The 21,388-nt window shown below is 46.6% G+C and overlaps 1 pseudogene; it reads left to right on the plus strand.

The window, feature by feature from the left end:
* The first annotated feature begins 516 nt into the window (after nucleotides 1–516).
* LOC119808529 lies at nucleotides 517–609 on the plus strand (annotated as a pseudogene).
* The last annotated feature ends 20,779 nt before the right edge of the window (nucleotides 610–21,388 follow it).

Consider the following 21,388-nt stretch of genomic DNA (forward strand, 5'->3'; position numbering starts at 1 on the left):
GAACTGGGCGGCGGGAACGCAGCACGCCGCTTCCCACTACACCGTAGGAGCTGTATCCTATAGAACGTTGATTAGCAGACTCGTGGCCAAATCCTGGTTCGGTGTGGTCTGCGAGCTAAGGATGTTTTTGTTTAAAAGCAGACCAGTATTTCATGACATGTGAAAATTATAGTAATCCCCAATTTCAGTGTGTATACATAACGTTTTACTGGAGCCCAGCCACGCTCCTTTATTTACACAGTTTCATAGTCCCTTGTGCAAGATGACAAGTGTCAAGTGGTTGTAGCAGAAACTGCAGGGCTCTCAGAGCCTAAAATATTCGCTGTCTGGCCTTTCACCAGGAACACTTACCAATTCTGCTCCCTAGCACTGCTTTTTCAGGCCCTTAATAGCTTTAGGATGGGTGTGTATCGTTCACAATGGGTCTGGCTTTCCTAGAAACCGAAGTCTTAAGCCAGAGGGCCTATTCCACAGAGGGGGCTTGGTTTTCTCTCACATGAGAGAAGCATAGCATGCTCACTTCAACAGTGTATATACTAAAATTAGAATGATACAGAGAAAATTAGCGTGGCTCCTGGGCAAGAATGACACGTAAAGAAATATGGTTGTGGATGGTAGCCTGTGCCCTTGATCCCAGCATTCGGGAGGCAGAGGCATGAAGATCTTTAAGCTGAAGACCAGCTTGGTCTACATATGGAGTTCTAGGACGGCAAAAGCTACATGGTGAAACTCTGTCAAGGAAGGAAGGGAGGGAGGGAGGGAGGGAGGGAGGAAGGAAGGAAGGAAGGAAGGAAGGAAGGAAGGAAGGAAGGAGTGTGGGTGAGCTGGGGAGCTGGCTCCCTTGGGAGAGTTGTTGCTGGTCAAGCATGAGGACTTCGGTTCAATACACAGTGCCCACGGAAGAAGCTAATGATCTCGGTGCACCTGCAATCACGGGGGCGGGGAGGGGGGACGGAGCTGGGAGAGGACCTCTGGGGTTGGCTGGCCAACTGGTCTGGTCAATTGGTGAGTTCCAGGTTCAGTGAGAGAGTCAGTCTCGGAATGGGTGGAGATGGCTCCAGAGGTAGAAGTACTGGCCATGCAGCCTGATGCCATGAATTAGATCTCACATTGCAAAAAAGAAGTACTTTGGGAAGGCACATGCCTGCCACCCCTGTACTGAGGAGGCAGAGATAGGCAGAGCCCTGGCAAACTCCAGGCCAGTAAGAGACACTATCTCAAATAAATAAATAAGTCAACATTCTAGGTTTATATTTAGCCTCCACGCATTCACACAATCAAAAAGGAGGAAAGAAGGAAGGAAGGAAGGGAGGGAGGGAGGGAGGGAGGAAGGAAAAAGCTAATTTTTGGTGGAATACCTATATATTTATTTAGATTTTCACCTAAAGAAAACCAGGGCCTCATTAACAAGACAGTAGATGAGACCAAGGCAACCAGCTGTCCACACCCTAAGAACTAGGAGACACCAGTATCCTTTTCATTGCACACTGTGCGATAGTTTTTGGGTTTTTTGTTTCGTTTGTTTGTTTGTTTGCTTTGAGACAGGGTTTTCCTGTGGTTTTGGAGCCTGTGTCCTGGAACTACCTCTTGTAGACCAGGCTGGCCTCGAACTCATAGAGATCCGCCTGCCTCTGCCTCCCGGGTGCTGGGATTAAAGGCGTGCGCCAACGCCGCCCAGCTGTGCAGTGGTTTATAGGAGGAACTTTTTATCTGGACCTCCAGTCAGTTCTGTCCCACCAGCCGCTCCTGAATAATCACACAGAGACTTATTGTTAATTATAAACGCCTAGTTGAAAGCTTTGGCTTGTTACTTACCAGCTTGCGTAGCTTAAATTAACCCACCTTTCTTATCTCCCCTCTGCCACCTGGTGGTACCTTCTTCCAGCAAGGCAAGCTCATCTCCTGCTTCCTCTTCACCTCTCACAACTCTTCAGACTCCGCCCTTCTTCCCAGCGTCCCCCTAGTTCGGCTCTCCCACCAAATCTCTTCCTGCTGAGCTATAGGCCAGTCATCTCTATTAATCAATGAGAGTAACACATATATACTGTGTAGAAAGAGTGTTTCGCAGCAGTGGGTTCCTTTAAACACAGGCCCTCTGTCAAGTACCATTTGCGCTCCTCAGCATAGGTCTCCACTCAGCTTCCTCAGGTCTAGCGCTTTACAAAGCAAATTTGATGTAGAGTAGGGCCTGAAGGCTTGACAGCTTCCCTGTGGAACCATGAGGAAATTGGGATTCAGAGAGCGCTGACGGCACCCAAGCTCACACTGATTTCCAGTAGAGGGGCTGAACTCAGGCCCGGATCTCCAGTCCTATGTCCCTCTGCTTCCCGCTCACACACAATACAAAACAGCCCATTTTGATGGCAATGTCACTTCTGTAGGGAACACAACCACCCTTCCCCTTTATAAAAATGAACAGCAGGGAGTCAGGGTGGGGAAACCAAGGTGGCTTATTCTACAGTCTTGCCAAGTTAGGGGCCAACCCACACAACATGGTGGTCGCACTGAGTAGGGTGGGAACTGTCATTCCCTTTTTAACTTTAAAAATGTTTTTATTTTATGTATACAAGTGTTTTGCCTGCATGAATGTAAGTGCACTGTGTATGTGCAGCATCTGTGGAGGCCAGAAGACAGTTCCGGATTCCTGGAAACCAGAATTACAGGGATATAAGCCACCTAGTGTGAGCGCTAGAAACTGAACCCAGGTCATCTGGAAAAGCAGCAAGTGTTCTTAAGCAGGGAGCCATCTCTCCCCACCTGAAATTGAACCGCAGTCTCTTATGTGACAAGAGGGGACACTAACCTCTGCACCACCAAGGAGTGAGCTCTGGGGCGCTGTTGTGTTGAAAATGGACCGTCGTATTTTTTCTCACAGTTTTTTTTTTCTTTCGTCCACATTGAGTATATTTTTATATTTAGTTTAACCTTTAACTCGATCTAAAATTTCTTCTCGCTTTTCATCATAGGACTTTTGATCTGATTCCACACCCAGATGCATCATATTATTTTGTTGGTCTGCCATGGGCATTTGTTTATTAATTGCTGCCTCGGTGAGCCTTTGGGTTAGCCCTCTCACACAGAGAATGCTACAGCAGCCAGCTGTGGTTAGGATCCTTGCCACCAGGGTGAGAGAAGGCTAAAGCCATTACATCTTTTCATGTTCCAAACCTCCCCTCTAATGAATCAGTAAATGGATGGTCTATCCTTGAGTTTTCTGCTAACTCGATGGCAAGGGCAGTCAGTACGTGAATGGACAACGACCAGCAGTCTTAACTGGGTGGTGGTGGTGCACACCTTTAATCCCAGTGCTCAGGAAGCAGAGGCAGGCAGAGTTCTGTGAGTTCGAGGCCAGCCTGGTCTACAGAGGGAGTTCTAGGACAGCCCGAGCTACACAGAGAGAAACGCTGTCTCAAAACCCCCACCCTCTCAAAAAAAGAGCAATAGTCTTGGGCTGGAGAGATGACTCCGTGGTAAGAGCCCTGGCTGTTCTTCCACAGGACGTGGGTTCAATTCCCAGCACCCACATGGCAGCTCACAACATCTGTAACTCCAGTTCCAGGGGATTCAACACCTTCACACAGACATATATGCAGGCAAAACACCAATGCTTATAAAATTAAAAATAAGTAATTTTTTTAAAAAAGAGCAATCATCTTGGGAATAAAAGTGCAGCATTTCTCCCTAGTTATAATACAACCTCCCTTCCCCGCTGACTGTGAGTCTAGTCTCCCAAGGCGATCTACAGGAGCCTATTCTCACAAGGTGGTCTCAGTCCACTGGCAGCATCCAGCTGTTTACACTCTGCTTATGAGCATCCCTAGAATGACTGAAAAAGCTGTTCTTTATAGTTAACCCAGTCCACAGTCTTTAATTTTTAAGACTTACTGTTATCTCTATATATGTGTTTGTACATGTGTGTACATGCCACATGTATACCCATATTCATGGAAGCCAGAAAAGGGTGTTGAATCCCCTGGAGTTGGAGATACAGGAAGTTGGAGTTATTTTGGTCTTTTTTTTTTTTTAAGGCAAGGTTTCTTTACCCTGGCTAACCTGGAACTCCTTTTGCAGACCAGACTGGCCTTGAACTCTCAGAGACCATCCGTCCCTATCTTCAAGTGCTGGGATTAAAGGTATTTGGCACTGCCATCCAGCTGGAGAAACAATAGTAAACGAACAGCTTTAGGTACTGGAAACCAAACTCAGGTCCTCTGGAGGAACAGCTGGCCATCTCTCCAGCTTCCCAACTGACATTTTTGTTTATTGCTGACCACCAGAACATAGCTGATTCAAATCCTGCTGCTATTTGGTTTCTTGCCCTAAGTTCATTGGAAACTCCCTGGGGACCCCTATAGAATCAACGCAGATATGAGAGTCAAAGGAAACAGATATGAGCCTCTTCATCCAGTCATTAGTCTTTATAAAGGGAGGGAAATTAAAGGCCAGAGCGATCGAACCACGGCACAACTCCCACACCACCTGGGTAGTATGCTTGAGTAAAGGTTCCCATCAGAGACACTGAGCCCAGAGTAATTGATGTTTGTTTCTTTGTCAGTTGGGTGAGAGAGAAAAAAAAATCCATCCTTCTGCCATGTAAGATGTGAGGAGTAATCCACTCTCCCAGCTGAGGAAGGAGGAAGTCCGGGTGGGCCAGTCAGTATTGTTAAGGACAAGAGTAATAGACTCCAGCAAGTCTCACTGCTCCGTGTGCCCTTATCCTGAAAGAAAAACCAGCATGCAACTGACTCCAGCATGCAACACTCTGGTGTGCTTCTCGTCTGAGGGGAAAGGGTATTGCTTGACCTGGGAGTGTCCTGACACACACGCATAGCAAACACTCTCCCTGAGAGTCTGTAGTGAAAACCTAGCCCATCTGCCAAAGCATGAACTCTCCATTTCCAAGTTCTGTTTCTAAGGTGTGTGTCTTAAACCCTTGATTTCTACCTCTCCTACCCTCCGTGGGTCTTTTCAGGAGCCCCTTTGTGTTTCTCTGTGGCCCTCTAGGAACTTTCGGTAGTGAGTCAGTTAGGAGGAGCTGAAGGTCTGACGAAGATGTAGAGCCAGGCTACCAGAAGGATCCAGATTCGTCCAGGCCGGCCTGGGACTGGCGAGGTTGTTCAGTGTTAGAGCACTTACCAAGCAAGCTTAAGGCCCTGGATTTGGTCCTTAGTTCTGGGAGACAAACTGTAAGTCCTTTTCGAAAGGACCTCAAAGTCAGTACAAGACACCCCAAGACCGAGTTCTCGGCACAAAAGAGATTTATTTCCCTCAGAGGAACAAAGGACATAAAATAAGAGACAAAGACAGAAGACAGAATGAGGGAGAGGGGAAGAGGAATCAGGGAGAAGAGAAGAGGAACGAGGGAGAGGGGAAAGGGATGTTTGCCCCAGAGGGACAAAGGACTGCCTCTGGATAGAGAGGAAATAGATGTGGCTCATAGGCAAATGGCAGTTTATAAAGAAAAAGAGAAAACCCCATGTTAGGATGGGGTGTTTAATTTTGATTCGATAGGTTAATCAGGGTAGTCAAAAGGGGAATGGACTTAAATACTTTAATAGCTGGACCTTGGTGGTCAGTCTCAGGAGGGGGACGTGGCCAAATAAGGGAATAGACCTTGGTGGCTGGCATTAAGAATGTAATCTAACGTTTTTTAAGCAAGAAAGAAGCAGTGGGGGAGGGCAAGGCCTGCCAGAGCTTGTTTGCCATGCTTGGGCCTTTTAGAGGCCCTGGACTGTTGACTTCATCTGCTTTAATTATGGTTTTAGGGAGAGGGTTACATTGTTGACAGTCTTGTCTCAGGTCTACAGGATAAATAGCTTTGGTGTGAGAGGTACCTACAGAATAAGGTGTTGTCTGTCAATTGTAGGCTATGGTCCACCCCACATAAGACTGCCCAGGGGACTGGGCTTCCCAGTAGGTAGACTTTCAGGAATCAGAACAGAGATATTTGTTTGAACTGCTGAGAGCCCCTCTGGCTATAGATGTTCCCACAGTTTTAAATTAGGCAGGGATCTTCTTTTACAGTTTGAGGCTCACTTTGGTGATGTTTATCCAGCTCATCACTGGGTATCCCCATCTCTTATCCATTTGTCTAGCTCTCTAATGTCCCATGCCTCGTTACTTAAACCCAGGATATTTGTTATCACCGTAATTGAGGGGTTCAAGGCTCTTCAGTTTTAGGGCCTCCCCAGGTACCCTTATCACTTTCCAATTGCTTGATCACTCTGTCCCTTGGTTCATGTTTACCGGTCTGTGGTGGTTTGGAAGGAAATGCCCCCCCCCCAAAGGGAGTTGCACTATTAGGAGGTGTGGCTTTGTTGGAGTGGGGTGTGGCCTCATGGAGGGAGTGTGTAACTGTGGGGGCAGACTTTGAGGTCTCATGTATGCTCCAGTCATACCCAGCATCATAGATCATTTTCTGTTGCCAGCCAATCAAGATGCCAAACTCAGGTCCAGCATCATGTCTGCCTGTGTGCCACCATGTCCCGTTATGATGATAATAGACTAAACCTCTGAATCTGTAAGCCACTCCATTAAATGTTTTCCTTTATAAGAGTTGCCATGGTCATGGTGCCTTCACAGTGATAGAACCCCTAAGACTCTTTCCTTTAACTCAAGCATCAGGGGCCCTGCCTTTGTTCTGAAGTTCATATGGCAGGCTCATGGGTCAAAAACACTTGGCAGGAGTTTTTTCTGCTGAGTTGAAGCTTGTCCAAATCTTCTGGTTGGTACTGATAAACCTTGAACTTCAAGGGTAGGACCCAAGCTAAAAGTCCCTTAAATATGATGACCAAGGAGGAGAAATGGCCCGTACACAGTTATTCAAGAATCAGTCTCTACGTTTCATTGTTGGAGGTACAGTTCCTCTACTCATATGTTTTAGACTACATAACATCTCATAATAGGGATGATCCCAGGTCCCTTCTGGAAGCTGCAGTAGGAAAGGCCACTTGTTGGTTCCTGGCTGCTCGTTCCTGAAATAATCACACAGAAACTATATTACTTAAAACACTGCTTGGCCCATTAGCTCTAGCTTCTTATTGGCTAACATTTATATTTTAATTTAATCTATTTCTAGTAATCTGTATATTGTCACATGGCTGTGGCTTACCAGATAAAGTTGCATCTGGCTCTGGCAGAGCTACGTGGCTTCTCTCTGACTCCACCCTTCTTTCCTCCCAGCACTCAGTTTAGTTTTCCCCACCTACCTAAGTTCTGCCCTGCTATAGGTCCAAAGCAGTTTCTTTATTCACTAATGGTAATCACAGCATTCAGGGGGAAATCCCACATCAGGAGACATTTGGTCCAGGGAGGCAGATCTCTAAAGACGAGCTTTGTTATACATGTTTTTTTTTTTTTTTTTGGTTTTTTTTTTTTTTTTTTTTTTTTTTTGGTTTTTCGAGACAGGGTTTCCCTGTAGTTTCTAGAGCCTGTCCTGGAACTAGCTCTTGTAGACCAGGCTGGCCTCGAACTCAGAGATTCGCCTGCCTCTGCCTCCCGAGTGCTGGGATTAAAGGCGTGCGCCACCACCGCCCTGCTGTTATACATGTTTAAAGGGTTGATTCAGCCTTTCTGCTCCCCAGGTGAAGGGTATGTCATGGAGTATGACAGCTCCACTTCACGTTTAAACTTCTCATGGTTCCCTGTAATGTCTTAGAAGTAAGATGGCTGCCATCGTCCAAATCTGTTTTTTACAAGGCCAAATCGCAACATCCTCTGTTTTAAGGTTGCCTTGGGTGCCAACTGCCAGCAGTAGGAACTAGGAGAGAGTCCTGGAGCTTTGTCGGGGGAACTCCTCCAGAGACAGTTCTGTTTCTCAGATAACCAAGCTGCCCTGCTATCATTCCCTCCCCTCTTCTTCCTTCCCAAGCCAACCTCATCTCTGCCCAGGTATAGAAGCTAGGACCCAGAAAATGGTTCTTCCAAAGGCTTCATGTCTTCCTTGAACTTCCTGACTCCAACACTAGAGATGGAACACCTGTAGATCTCGCCACCCCCTTGTCCTACAGGAATTTTAAAGGAGCAAAAACATCTTGGGGCTGCTGTTTAGAGGGAAGGGGACATTTTTCTCTGTCCTTTTTACACTGTTCTGTTTCCTTCAGAGGCCAGAGCAGGGATTGAAAGGGGCTGTCAGTCTTGCTTTCTCCTCATTCCACAGTTTCTTGTGATCTGAGACCCCTCAGCTGTCCCTACGTCTTTCTGCTCTCCATTTTGTGGGCCATAAACAGGAGACAAACAAGACAGATGATCCTAGGACCTATTATCTGGATCTCCTCTGTCTTTTTAAAGACAGAATGCATTAGTTGCTTTTCTGCTGCTGGATAAAACTCTATGAGCAAAGGCAACTTATGGAAGAAAGCGTTCTCATTCTGGACGTGGTTCCAGAAGTGTGAGTCCATCACAGTGGAGAGGCATGACAGCAAGTGGCAGGCATGGGGGCCAGAGCAGTAGGCAGACAGTCACCTCCTTGAGCCTGCAGCAGAAAGCAAATTGGAAGTGGGGACGTGGGACAAGACTAGAAGCGTTTAAAGCCTGGCCCCAGTGACCTACTTCCTCCATGAAGGCTCCACCGCCGAAAGGTTCTACAACCTCCCCAGTGTTGCCAGCTAGGGACCGAGTGTTCATATATCTGAGCCTATGGAGGACATTTCTCAAATCGCCACACAGGATCTATCTCATTATGTGGCCCTGGCTGACTTGAAACTCATAGCTGCCTCTGCCTCCCGCATGCTGTTACTGAGGGTATTTGCCGCCACATTGGGCTCTCCCTGGTCACTTTTTGAAGGGGGAGGGCATTAACTCCTTCATCACACAGAACGTGCTGCTTCTTCCTGACAGGGTGGGATTGAAGCCTGGCATACCCAATCTCCTGGACCAGCAGAGCCCCCATTCTACCCCGAAACTGCCCATCCCTGCTGCTTGGAGTTTAGTGTCAGAGCTAGCATTAGGAACCTGAAGAATGTGCAAGGCCAGCGTTGGGTCCCCAGGGAAGGGGGCAAGGAACTAAATAAACATTGACAAGGCTGATTGGAACTCGTGAACTTCCTCTGAACTCACGTTAGAGTTCACTTAACGCCGAGAGAAAAGTGAAACAGGACCCATTTCCAGAAATCACAACCAAAGACTCAGTGTGGGGAGTGGGGTACCGCAATCTTCCGGAAAAGCTGGCTGCACATTCTGAGAGACAGCCAACTCCTGCATGGGAAACTGGCCTGCGGTGAGGGACACAAAGGTGACAACCCCAAGAGTGCAGGTGTTGCACTGCAGTGCTTGCCTGGCTGTGGCGTTGAACAACCCCTTTAGGAGGAAAAGAACATACTAGAGAAAGAAATGAGGTTGGGCAGTGGTGACGCACGCCTTTAATCTCAGCACTCGGGAGGCAGAGACAGGCAAATCTCTGTGAGTTCGAGGCCAGCCTGGTCTATAGAGCAAGTTCTAGAACTTTCTCTGTAGAGAAACCGTTTCTGTCTCAAAAAACAAAAACAAAAAAAAAATCAAAAAACAAAAAATAAAGAACAAAATGGAAATTTTAATTTATTTAGTTTAGGTTAGAACTGGATAGATAAGATTTATAAACAAATAAATAAAAACAAAGAAAGAGGGAAAAAACAGGGTCTCATGTAGCCCAGGCTGGCTCTGAAAAGGCTACGCGGCTCAGGATAACCTCATGAGTGCTAGGATTTCAGATGTGTTGAATCTCCTTGCTGAGAGAGAGAAATTTCATCTTGCTTACAGCAGCGTCACCGCTTATAGAAGAATGAAGCCAGGCAATTTGAATATACAAATTTAGCTGGGGCCCAGGAGTCAGAACTAGGAGTCAATTTTGCTCCTGGACTAGGGTTCTAGGACTGGCCAATCCCCTACCATTCTTCCTAATCCCTAAAAACCAATCATAGATGGAGAGCAATGGGCAAGGGGCAGGGCAGCAGAAAGAGGCACCAGCCTAACCTGAGCACTGGGTGGACAAGGGGCACAGACTAGGTCCGCTAACAACTCATCTGTGTGTCAGAAGAGGACCCTGGGCAGGGGTGTATCACTCCCTATTAGCATGCATGATACCCTGGGTTCAAACCCAGCTCTGCAACGAAGCAAAACAAATAAATAAAAACAGCGGCCCCTGCATACTTCAGCCTCCAAAGTTCCAGAAGCACCCATCCTCTATCCTTTATCTTATGGAGGGAGGAATGCTTTCAACTGTCTGTAAAGCAGAAAAGTGTACTCTTAGGGTGATGAGTGGAGCAGGGGCATGAAGTAGATTACAGCTGTGGGCAGCCCAGACAGCTGCTGGACCACCAGAGCGGCTGCGTCCCAGGATGGCCTTCCCCAGAGGGACAGAGAGAAGGCTGGTTTAGGAGGGAGATCACAAAGGGAGGAGGTGGGTTGGGAGGGAAACTGCTGTGGAGAGCTGAGGCAGAGGTGCAGGTGGTTAATAAGTGGGACTGTGAGGCAGGTGCCATCCATCAAACAGAGCTGTAGGGATTTTGTGCTTTCCTTTTAAATATATATATATATATATATACATATATATATTTGGAATAATTTAAGACATATTTTTTTGAATTTTATTTTAAGATGGAGACCTATGTGTTGTCTTGAACTCTCCAAAGCAATTTTTTTTTGTCTCAGCTTCTAGAATAGCTAGGACTATCGACACATGCCACAGTACTAGGCGATATTTTGTTCTTGATCCTGAGAACAAAGGAAGCATCTTCAGTATAGGACCCCACTTAATGTGAGAAAAAAAATGGACCAACAGCTGGTGAGGATGTTGACAAAACAGAAGCAGGAGGAGCTCAAGCTGGCAGTTCCTCCTCTCCGTGGGCTTCAGAATTCATCTCCATCACCTTGTCTGTGATCCCTCGAAGGTGTCCAGAGTCTTATCTCCTTAGTCTAGGGCTTGTCAAGCTAACGAGAACCACCTGGTAGCTCCAGGCAGCTTCTGGGGAGTGAGGCAAGAGGAAGAGGGCCCTGATGGCTCAATGGTCAGAGCCTGCACAGGTCGGTGGAAAGGCATGCAGAAACCAGACTTCTCTATCCCAGGCCGGCCAAAGGTCATGGCGCTGACAGAAAGAAGGCCAAAGGAGAGGATCTTTAAGACTGATTAGTCACCTGGCAGTGGTGGTGCACGCCTTTAACCCCAGCACTGGAGGCAGAGGCAGCTGTGAGTTTGAGGCCAGCCTGGTCTACAGTGTGAGTTCCAGGACAGCCAGTGCTATCACACAGAGAAACAATAACAACACCAAAAAGGATGATTAGTCAGTTGGCAGGAGAGAGGCAACCTCAGAGGCACAGCTGGGAGAGCTGGGGGAGGGTTGGTGATCTAAACCTGATGGAATTTCTTAAGGTCTTTAGTCTGCTTCCTTCTGATGATGGAATGTCTTAAGGTCTTCTGATGGAATTCCTTAAGGTCTTCCTGTAGTCTGCTTCCTTCTGCTATGAACTGTTGGAAGGGCCCAGAGGTGTAGTTGGTGATAAAACATGCAGTACTTGGGATCCCATCCCCAGCAGCAAACAAGAACCCAGAATAGGACCAATCCAGAATTGATTTGATCTGATTCTGAGATAGGGCCACACGTTGTAGCCTCGGCTGGCCTGTAACTTACTACGTAGACCAGCCTAGCCTCTAACTTGCTGATATCTACATGCCTCTGCCTCTTATGCTGGAATTCAAGTCATGTGACACCATAACTAGCTCAATCCAGAAATACTTTTGTCCCCACTCTTCCTGATCTTTCCTCCAGGTGTTTGTCCCCATGATAACACGAGTTCTCATAGGGAATAAACCTCATCCCCACCCCATTCATTCATATATATATATATATATATATATATATATATATATACCACATCCATACTAGAAACACTGTTTATTATTATAGAAAAATCATGCCTGGACCTGGAAATGCAAACTCAAAATGCTTCCTCTTCACAGGCACCCCAATTTATCACTGTGGTGCAGTTGGGGAAACTGGGTCCCTTGCTGTGGAATGGAGGCTTTCTGGCCTATGGTTTGGGGAGCTAGGCCTTAAGCCATAAGATGGAAGGAGCAGGGAAGTGTTTCATGCCTCTGAGGGGCAGGGCAGGGCAGATGCAGCCGCCATGTCAACAAGGAGTCAACAAGGAGCCAGGCCTGAAGTCAGCCACTGTCCGGGGTCCTGGCAACCTGCCACCGGCTAGCTCAGTTCTTCCTCCCTCCTATTACAGAGGCCATTAGAACGGGGTGTGTCAACAGTCAGCCAATCAGATGAGGACTGAAGACTGGGGTGGGGGGGGGGGAAAGGAGAGAAGTAGAAATGGCTGTCCTGAAACCCTGGGGGGTGGGGTGGGGACGGGGAAGCAAAGAACCTGTATGCATAGGCAGAGCCAAAGAAAATACTGGAGGTGGGGGAGAGGAGGTGCAGACTTGTTCTATTTGTTCTATGACAACATGCTTCTGACTTTCAGTATCTGAAAGTCCACACAAGCCTGTATATTAGTTTGTCTACAGGCACACACTCTTATGCTTCTTCTTAAGCACTTGTGCAACCTAACTGCACGTGTGTTATCTATATGCACTCGTGTATAACAGCACTGAGGCACACACATGCACACGGGGATGTCCAGCAGCCAGCGTGAGATGGCACAGATAGATCTAGGCAATTGTAGCTGTGTCAGGGCAGTGAGGGGCTGGGAAGGGACAAGCTGCAAGCTCAGCTATGCGTCCCTTCCACCTTGACAGGGTTTGATCCAAACACCAAAGGTGACCACAGACTCCTCCTGCTTGTTGGTAGGCTTCTAACTGCCTCGTAATCCCTCTCTGTTAATGAAAGGAGGAGCTGAGCCCCATTAGCCATTTGGGGTTCCTAAGCTCAGAGCTCTGCTCAGAGAAGGGAGTGGGACATTGCAAAGGTGAAGCCTACTGGGAACTTGAGCCACCACCCCAAAGTTTCCTATTCAGACCTTTGGTTTAAGGACTTTTGAATCAGAGCCAATTTTCTTGCTTGAGTCCATTGCAAACCACACAACTCTTGCCCACTCCCATTTCTGTCTCAAATTCTGTACTGCGATCAAGTCGGCCTACTATAGCTGGAGAGCCCACACTCAACGGCTCGGCTTGCTCCAGAACACACCCATCCACCCTGACCCCCATTCCAAACAGCACTCCCTTTTCCTCCAGAAGCCTCGGCAGATGGAGAGCAGGTTCTCCCTCCTCCGTGTCCTGGTTCTGTCGGTGGCAGTGAGGCACCTGTAGAGACACAGTTACCCAACGTCACCCTTTGGTGGCCCCAGGGAGTTCTTTCCAGAGACCCCCATGATGCAGAATTCTTGACTGTGCCGTAGAAAAGAATTTCACGAGGAACCAGTTTGAAACAGAGTTGATTCTCTTAGGAAGAGAATTGCTGTTGTTGGCTTAGTTTACAACAGATGTAAGCACAGTGATCAACAGAAACAATTAAAGGTAAGTCACACTCGAGCGGGGCTCCCAAGAGAAAGGTTTGCTCAGTTCTCTTTCCAATAATCTTACATGAAATTTTGGTAGGGTCTGGACTTGCAGCTTAAAGCTTGCTAAGAAACTTAAGCGAGATGATAGGGTGGTCCCTGAGTGCCTTGGATGGAATCATTGCAGGCAACGTTGAAATATTTTCTCTTTCTCTTTCTTTCTCTCTCTCTCTCTCCCTCCCTCCCTCCCTCCCTCCCTCCCTCCCTCTCTCTCTTTCTCTCTTGTTTTTTCTGAGACACAATTTTTCTGTGTAGCAGGCGTAGCTGTCCTGGTACTCGCTCTGTAGACCAGGCTGGTCTCGAACTCACAGAGATCCATCTGCCTCCTGAGCACTGGGATTAAAAAGGTGTGCACCACTACCACCCAGCATAAATTAAGACATTTTCACTGTCAATAATAGTTCGCTTGTGTTTGGAACTTTCCAGAACATGTCTGGGAAAGGAAGCCGGCCGGTCTCTCACACACACACACACACACACACCGCCATGCCCCACTGTTACTTTAGTATTCATATTAGAATTTGCTTTTGTTTAGTCTCATTTTGTGTTTTAACAAAAGCTCTCACTACGTAGAACTGGCAGGCCGGCAGCTCACTATGTTGACTGGGCTGGACTCAGGTTTGCACCTATCCTTCTGCTGCTGACTCCTGAGTGCTGGGAGCACAGACATTCACTATCATATTCACCCAGAAACATCGCTAACTAGAAAGAACAGTATCTTCACAACAAATTGAACTAGAGCTTTTGACTTGGAAAGAGACAAGATGAAGGGTTTCTTTGCCCTTCCCATAACCCTTAATTTCCCCGTCGTTCTCCCTGGCCTCGGCGAACTCTTACTCCTGGCCATCTGGGCTCACAAGAGTGGCTTTCTTGGACGTCTGCCCATCTCCTGAAGCAGATAATGAGCTCAGCTTCCTCGTCAAAACCTGCCTGTGTTGACCAGAGGTGCTGCTACTCCTGCCTTCTCGGGCCTAGAAAGTATCCAGAGTGTATCGACTATTTCCGAGATTCGGTACCATCCCTTTAAAAGGCTGTGTGGGCTTCATAAAAGAACTCTCACAACCCTGGCCCTCCAACCATCCGTGCCCATGGGCAGCTTATAACCAGCAGTCTCCTGAGTTTCTCTTTCTTCTTTGGAGTGCCTCCAGAGGATGAGCCCACTAGGAAAGTGTGATAAAGGCTTTGGTTCTTTTGATAGCTTCTTTGCTTTTGGCTTTTGCTTTTTTTATTTTATTTTATTTTATTTTATTGAGATAGTCTCACTATGTAACCCTTGCTGGTTGGCCTGCAACTTGCAATCAGAAATGAAAAATCTGAACATGCCCCCCACCCCCAAAGACCGTGAGTCTGGCCCCTGGTCTCTATGCCCATAGATGTGATCTGGTCCAGGAAGGAACATGCAGTACAGGCACAGAAGTGCATGCAGACCTGCATCATAGGATATGACTTTCTGGCTTATTGCTTCAAACCATGGAGCCCCTTCTGCTTTCCCCTCCATAGGTCCTCTGACAATGGAGGATTTATCCAGTTCCAGCCAAACCTGTGCATGAGGAAAGACAGAGTTGACTCCGGACTGTGGGAAGCTATGTGAAAGAGGACGGAGTTCCCACGACACACCCTCTGTTTCTCTCTGCCCTTGATCTTAGCAGAGTCTAACAGCAACAGAAGCAGTATCCCAGGCTCAGACCTGCTCCCTTCCAGTGTGGCCTGGACAAAGCCTTGGGCAGGGCTGTGTCCCAACCCTCTCTCCACCTGCCATGAGATGTCTTCATTAGAGAGCTCTCATTACTGGGTTTGGTGGTACACGCCCATAATCCCAGCATTTGGGCGGTAGAGGCAGGAGGATCAGACGTTCAAGATCAAATGCCAATTTAGGCTACTTTTGTTTACAGAAAATAGGGGGAGGGGAACTCTATTAAGCACCTTCCTGCAGGTGACAGTCAATGCCATGTCCTCCAGCAGCAACTGAACCCCCAGCTTACAACACTGTGAGGAGATTTCTAACAAAGCCAAGCCTAAGAAAGAGGAAGCAAGATTTAAAAAAAAGCGACAGGGAGGTGTCATTGATTAAAAAAAAAGCCCTCCGGCAATTATAGGAAAATGAAGAGCATGTAGGTTTGGAATGGAAATTAATTGCTAGTTGACATAAAAACAGGCCACAACCACCACAAAGAGATGTGAGTCACCCAGAGGGCTTGGTCTTGTGTCTTTCATTCCCAGTCCCTGAACCAAGAATGTCTGGGAGCAGCTGGCCCACAGCCTCGAAGCCCAGGAGCCTGGAGGCTGTAACAGGGAAGGCAGGTCTGTGTGTCTCTAGGGAACAGGGGAGTGATGGAAAGAGGAGGGGCAAAGGAAACCTGGTACCACCAGGCATCCTGCTGCAGAAAAGGCAGAACTCAGGCTGGACTTTGGACTTGCTGATTTGATAAGCACTGAAGGACAGCTTGCCTGAGAGTGTGCTATCAGGCGCACAGATCCAGAGTTGGGAGTTTGAACTGAGTCTCCACAGAATCCCCCCCGAAGTGGGGCTTCCTGCATCTGAGCTAATCGAGTGCCAGCTACTGTGACCTCTGAGCCTGGTGTCCCACAGCAGAGGAAAGAGACGTCAGGTTGAAACCTTCTGTGACGCGAATGGGGTTAAGACACAACCCATTCTGAAAAGATGAGCGAAAGGAATGCGGGGCTGGCACCCACAGCCCACTGCAGGCCAAGATTAGGCTACACTGTAGAGCAGCGGTTCTCACCCTTCCTCATGCTGTGACCCTAATGCTGTGACAATTTCTTGTGCTGTGGTGACCCCAACCATAAAATTATTTTCGTTGTTCCTTCATGACTGGAATTTTGCTACTGTTATGAATCATAATATAAATATATGACATGCAGAATATCTGATCTGCAACCCCTATGAAAGAGTGGTTGGACCCCAAAAGGGTCGAGACCCATGGGTTGAGAACCACTCTGTTGAGAGATGAACCATACTTTCAGAACCATAACTAAAAAACTGATCAGGTCATTCCTTCTACCAGAACCCACTTCTAACCATGAAAACAGAAAGACGGCTGTGGGGGGCGGGGTTGGAAACATTCCGGTTCTCCTTTTGAGAATGTCTGCTTACTCAAAACACAAAGAATATCTAACACAATGAGTGCCTACTGTGGATAAATTGTCTGGTGGTGCCGGAGTTGACAGGGAAGAAAGCAGCTGTTCCTGTGGGGAGGAAGGGTCAGCCCCCTGTGCAGGTGGTAAAATCCTACACTCCTGTCATACTCCCTAAGAGAAGAAGAAACTATCGGCACATTCCTCTCTTTGTCCAGACTGAGTAGCTTATACTTACATTTAATGCCCCAGGGCTGGTGAGTTGGCTCACTGGGCAAAAGAGCTGAGCCCACATCTGATGACCTGAGATCAATTCATGGGACCCATTACGGAAAACTGAGAAGTTGCACACACACACACACACACACACACACGGTGGGGGAGTAAGATTTTTTTAATATTTATTGATTTTATTTATGTGTGTGTGTGTTTGGGTGTTTTGCCTGATGTGTGTTTGTACACAGGCATGTGTGCCTGGTGTCAGATCCCCAGGGACTAGAGTTCACAGAGTGTTGTGAGCTACCATGCACCAGGAGTCAAACCCAAGTTCTCTGCAAGAGCAACACACTGAGTCAACTCTCTTGCCCAATAAAAAGAAATTTTAATAAAAACGTTTTGTGCCCTGGATTTGGAAGTCAGGCAGTCACTCTATTGATGAACTGTGCATCCAGCCCTCCAGCATTCTTTTAAGGAAATTACACTCCGAAAATAACATAGATATTTCTGTAGTTAAACATTGGATTTTTGCATAGCTCTAGTCTGTGGGAGAAAAAAAATCATAAAATTTTACAGACAATTTGTCCATTCCATTGTGATAAATTTAGTTCCCAAGTTTAGTCTGTTATCCAAACTGCCTGACTTTAGTCTTTATTAGTCTTTTTTTTATTTGGTTTTCTGAGACAGGGTTTCTCTGTGTAATCCTGACTGTCCTAGAACTTGCTTTGTAGACCAGGCTGGCTTTAAACAGAGGTCTGCCTGCCTCTGCCTCCATAGTGCTGGGATTAAAGGCATGAGCCACCATTACCTGGCCTGGCCATTTCTCTTTTTTGGTGTCCTTAGCCTTATATTGAATATGGTTTCAGCCTTCGGAATTTGACTCACAGGAGAATTTATGAAGGTTATATATAGTACTATGCCACATTACCTCCTAATTCTGCAAGAGCCTTCAGCCCTTTCATTAAGCCCTACATGGGGCTACATGGGGAGGTAGGGAATGTAGCTCGGTAAGCAGAGTGCTTGCCTAATAATGTCCCCTTTGGGCCTGCCCTAGTTTTTAGAAGCCAGTTTTCAACATTGAAAAGCAGTAGTTTCTTTTCCGTGTCACACTTCCTTTCAAGTCCCTTCTTCCTGGAGAACCAGCAATTGCTTGAAGGGCTGGAGGCTCTGTAGGACGAAGGCGGCGCCCACTTCTGGCCAGGCCTGTGTCCCTCCTTGCTTATCGTCTTTTCCTCCCAGGGAACGGGAATGCCAGCTCATGTTACATTTTACCTTGACAGAGGGTCTGTGACTCGGACTATCCCTCTGCCTCGGACCCTCAAAAGGTCTATTTATCTAGTGGATTTGTTGAGTAGCTCCCCTCATCCTCCCATCCAAGCCCAGCCCTGCCTGACAACATCTTTGTTTATTTAATGATCAGATCAGTGCTGGAGTTATTGCTCAGGGTAGAGCCTGTGCTCAGTGCTCAGCTTGTATGAGGCCCTGGGTTCAGTGTGTGTGTGTGTGTGTGCGTACACACACACACACACACACACACACACAGACTTTAATCTCAAGGGATAACCAAGAATTTAGTAATGTAAGCCGTAGTCTCAGTGTTGGTATTAGGGTTAAGGCCTTCCCTTGAGTCAATGTGGAAGGAATAGCAAGATCCGGCATCCCTGTTTTATTATGGGACTTGGAAAAGCTCACCACTTATTGAAACTTCACTTCCTGAAGCCTGTTCTACTGCTTCTTGCTTACTGAGGATATTTAAGCACTGAGCCATCTCTCCAGCCCATTTACTGAGGATATTTAAACAATAAGGAAACGCTGAGCTTTTCCTGAATAAGCCAACAACAAACCTACAAACAAAACCTTGTATTCTAGAGGATTTGCAAGATACAGTGTGGGTATTCCAAACATGAGAGTGGCCGCACAGTTCCAGGATTGGGTAGAAGGTGGGAGAAGAGGGGTTAAAGGGCACAGAAGTCTTCAAAAGCCAATTGGGTGGGGTGGTGCTGCCTGCAATCCCACTACTGGGGAGACTGGGAAAAGAGGGATTTCATTTGTTTGTTTTTCAAGTCAGGGCTTCTCTGTCTAGCCTTGGCTGTTACTCACTTAGAACTTTCTCTGTAGACCATGCTGGTCTCGAACTCACTGAGATTAACCTGCCTCTGCTTCCCAAGTGCTGGAATTAAAGATGTGTGTCACCACTGCCTGGCCAAGTGACATGTGTCCCTTTCTGTCCTGTCTCATATACTACGGAATACATATGAAATGTAAGTTATGAATGATCACATGCGTTGTGTATTTGTCCTGGTTAGGGCAGCTATTGCTATGATGAAACACCATGACCGAAGCTACTTGAGTAAAAGTTTTATTAGGCTTACACTTCATCATTGAAGGAAGTCAGAAGAGGAACCCAAGTAGGGCGGGAACCTGGAGGCAGGAGCTGTTGTGGCGGCCATGACTAGGGCTGCTTACCTGCTGCTCCCCGTGGCTTACTCAGTCTGCTTCCTAATAGAACTGATCCCACCAACCCAGGAGAGGCCTACCTATAATGAGCTGAGTCCTCCCCCATCAATCACTAGTTAAGAAAATGCCCAACAATCACTAGTTAAGGCTTGCCTACAACCTGATCTTGAGGCATTTTCTTAACTGAGGTTCCCTCCGTTCAGATGACTTTAGCTTGTGTCAACTCGACAAAAAACTAGTCAGTACAATGGTTTTGGTTGGAGTTGGAGCTCAGATCCTATCGCTCATAGCTCCTAAGGTCTATCCTGATACCACATTAACCAGCATGGTGGCACACACCAGGAATCGTACACATTAGGTGGTGGAGGCACCAAGAACAGAAATGTTGCCAGGCAGTTTGTGGGGTGTGTCTTTAATCCTAGCACTCAGGAGGCAGACACAGGTGGGTCTCTGAGTTTGAGGCCAGCCTGTCTATAAAGGAAGAAGAAGAAAAGAAGAAGAAGAAGAAGAAGAAGAAGAAGAAGAAGAAGAAGAAGAAGAAGAAGAAGAAGAAGAAGAAGAAGAAGAAGAAGAAGAAGAAGGGACAGAACAAAAATGTTCAAGGTCCTCCTCAGGGAGTTGAAGGACAGCCTGGGCTAGGCCTCCCACCCGGGTTTCTTCCCTTTGATCCAGTGTTCTTCTAGGATTCCATCACAAAGAAATGTGCCTACACATGGGCAAGAATTAATGGAGAGCGGGGAGGCGAATGGCATTCCTGTTCATCAGCCATCAATAAAACTTGAAATAAATATCTAAGAGATGAGAAATGATGCATATATGTGTATGTATATGTAAACACACACACACACACACACAGAGAGAGAGAGAGAGAGAGAGAGAGAGAGAGAGAGAGAGAGAGAGAGAGAGAGTCAACTGTGACAGAGACAGAGCTACATGATAAAACTCTGTGTCCGGCCACCCGGCTAGCTTTACCCCAAAATAATTACACGGAAACTGTATTCTTTTAAAACACTGCCTGGCCCATAGTTTCAGCCTCTTATTGGCTAATTCTCACATCTTCCTTTAACCCATATTTAGTAATCTGGGTAGCACCACGAGGTGTGGCTTACCAGGAGAGATCTTAACCTGCGTCCATCTCAGAGAGGAGAAGCATGGAGACTCACTATGGCGACTGCCTGAAGCGTCTCCCCCACTCTACTTCCTTGTTCCCACAATTCTGTTCTGTCTACTCCACCTACCTAATTTTCTGTCTCTTAAAGGGCCAAGGCAGTTTTCTTTATTAATTAACCAATGAAAGAAACATAGACAGATAACTCTCCTCCATCATTTCCCCTTTTTCTGTTTAAACAAAAAAGAAAGGCTTCAACTTTAACATAGCAAAATTACATGTAACAAAACAGTTATCAAGCAAGAATTACAGTTACAATATTTAAATCTATTTTATCTTTTATCATAACTAAGGAAAACTATAACTATTGAACCATTCTTCAACTCCATCAAAGACTCCAGAAGGATATAAGACTACCTAAATAAACAAGAAGTAAGTAACTTTCAAACTCTAGAAATGACAGAGACAACTCGCTGCCTGGACAGTCACCCAAAGTTCCTCTGTACCGTTGGGGCATCCATCTTCAGCCTACAGGCCCATAATGTCCAGCAGACTTTTTCATGAATCAGGAACCCCAAAAGGCCATCTCACCTTTAGGCAAGTTCAGCAGTCCTCTTTCTGTGGGTTCCTTGTGTCCAGTTTATGCAACAGTCCAGGCAAGAGCAGTTTCTTGCCCAAATGGCTAACAAACTCCATAAGTAGCCTCTTCGATGCCCATCTTCCTCTCGAAGTAGATTGGTGCTGCCAGGAGCAGACGTGTCTCATTGTCAAGAAAAACCCTAAGTTATTAAAACATTAAATGCCATATTCTGCAGTCTTTGAAAGATATGAAGAATGCCTAACTGAAATATATCTATGAACATCTAGAAAATCTAACTAACATGACTACAAGCTTGACTATTATTGATGATTATCCATTAACAACCTATATTTCCTAATTATACATTACATTCTTAAATGAACTACACAATCACAATACCTTAATCAGTATCAGAAATACATATACATATAACAAAATTGACCTTAAAAATC

Source organism: Arvicola amphibius, chromosome 2 (assembly GCF_903992535.2).
Source record: "Arvicola amphibius chromosome 2, mArvAmp1.2, whole genome shotgun sequence".
Classification (NCBI taxonomy): Eukaryota; Metazoa; Chordata; class Mammalia; order Rodentia; family Cricetidae; genus Arvicola; species Arvicola amphibius.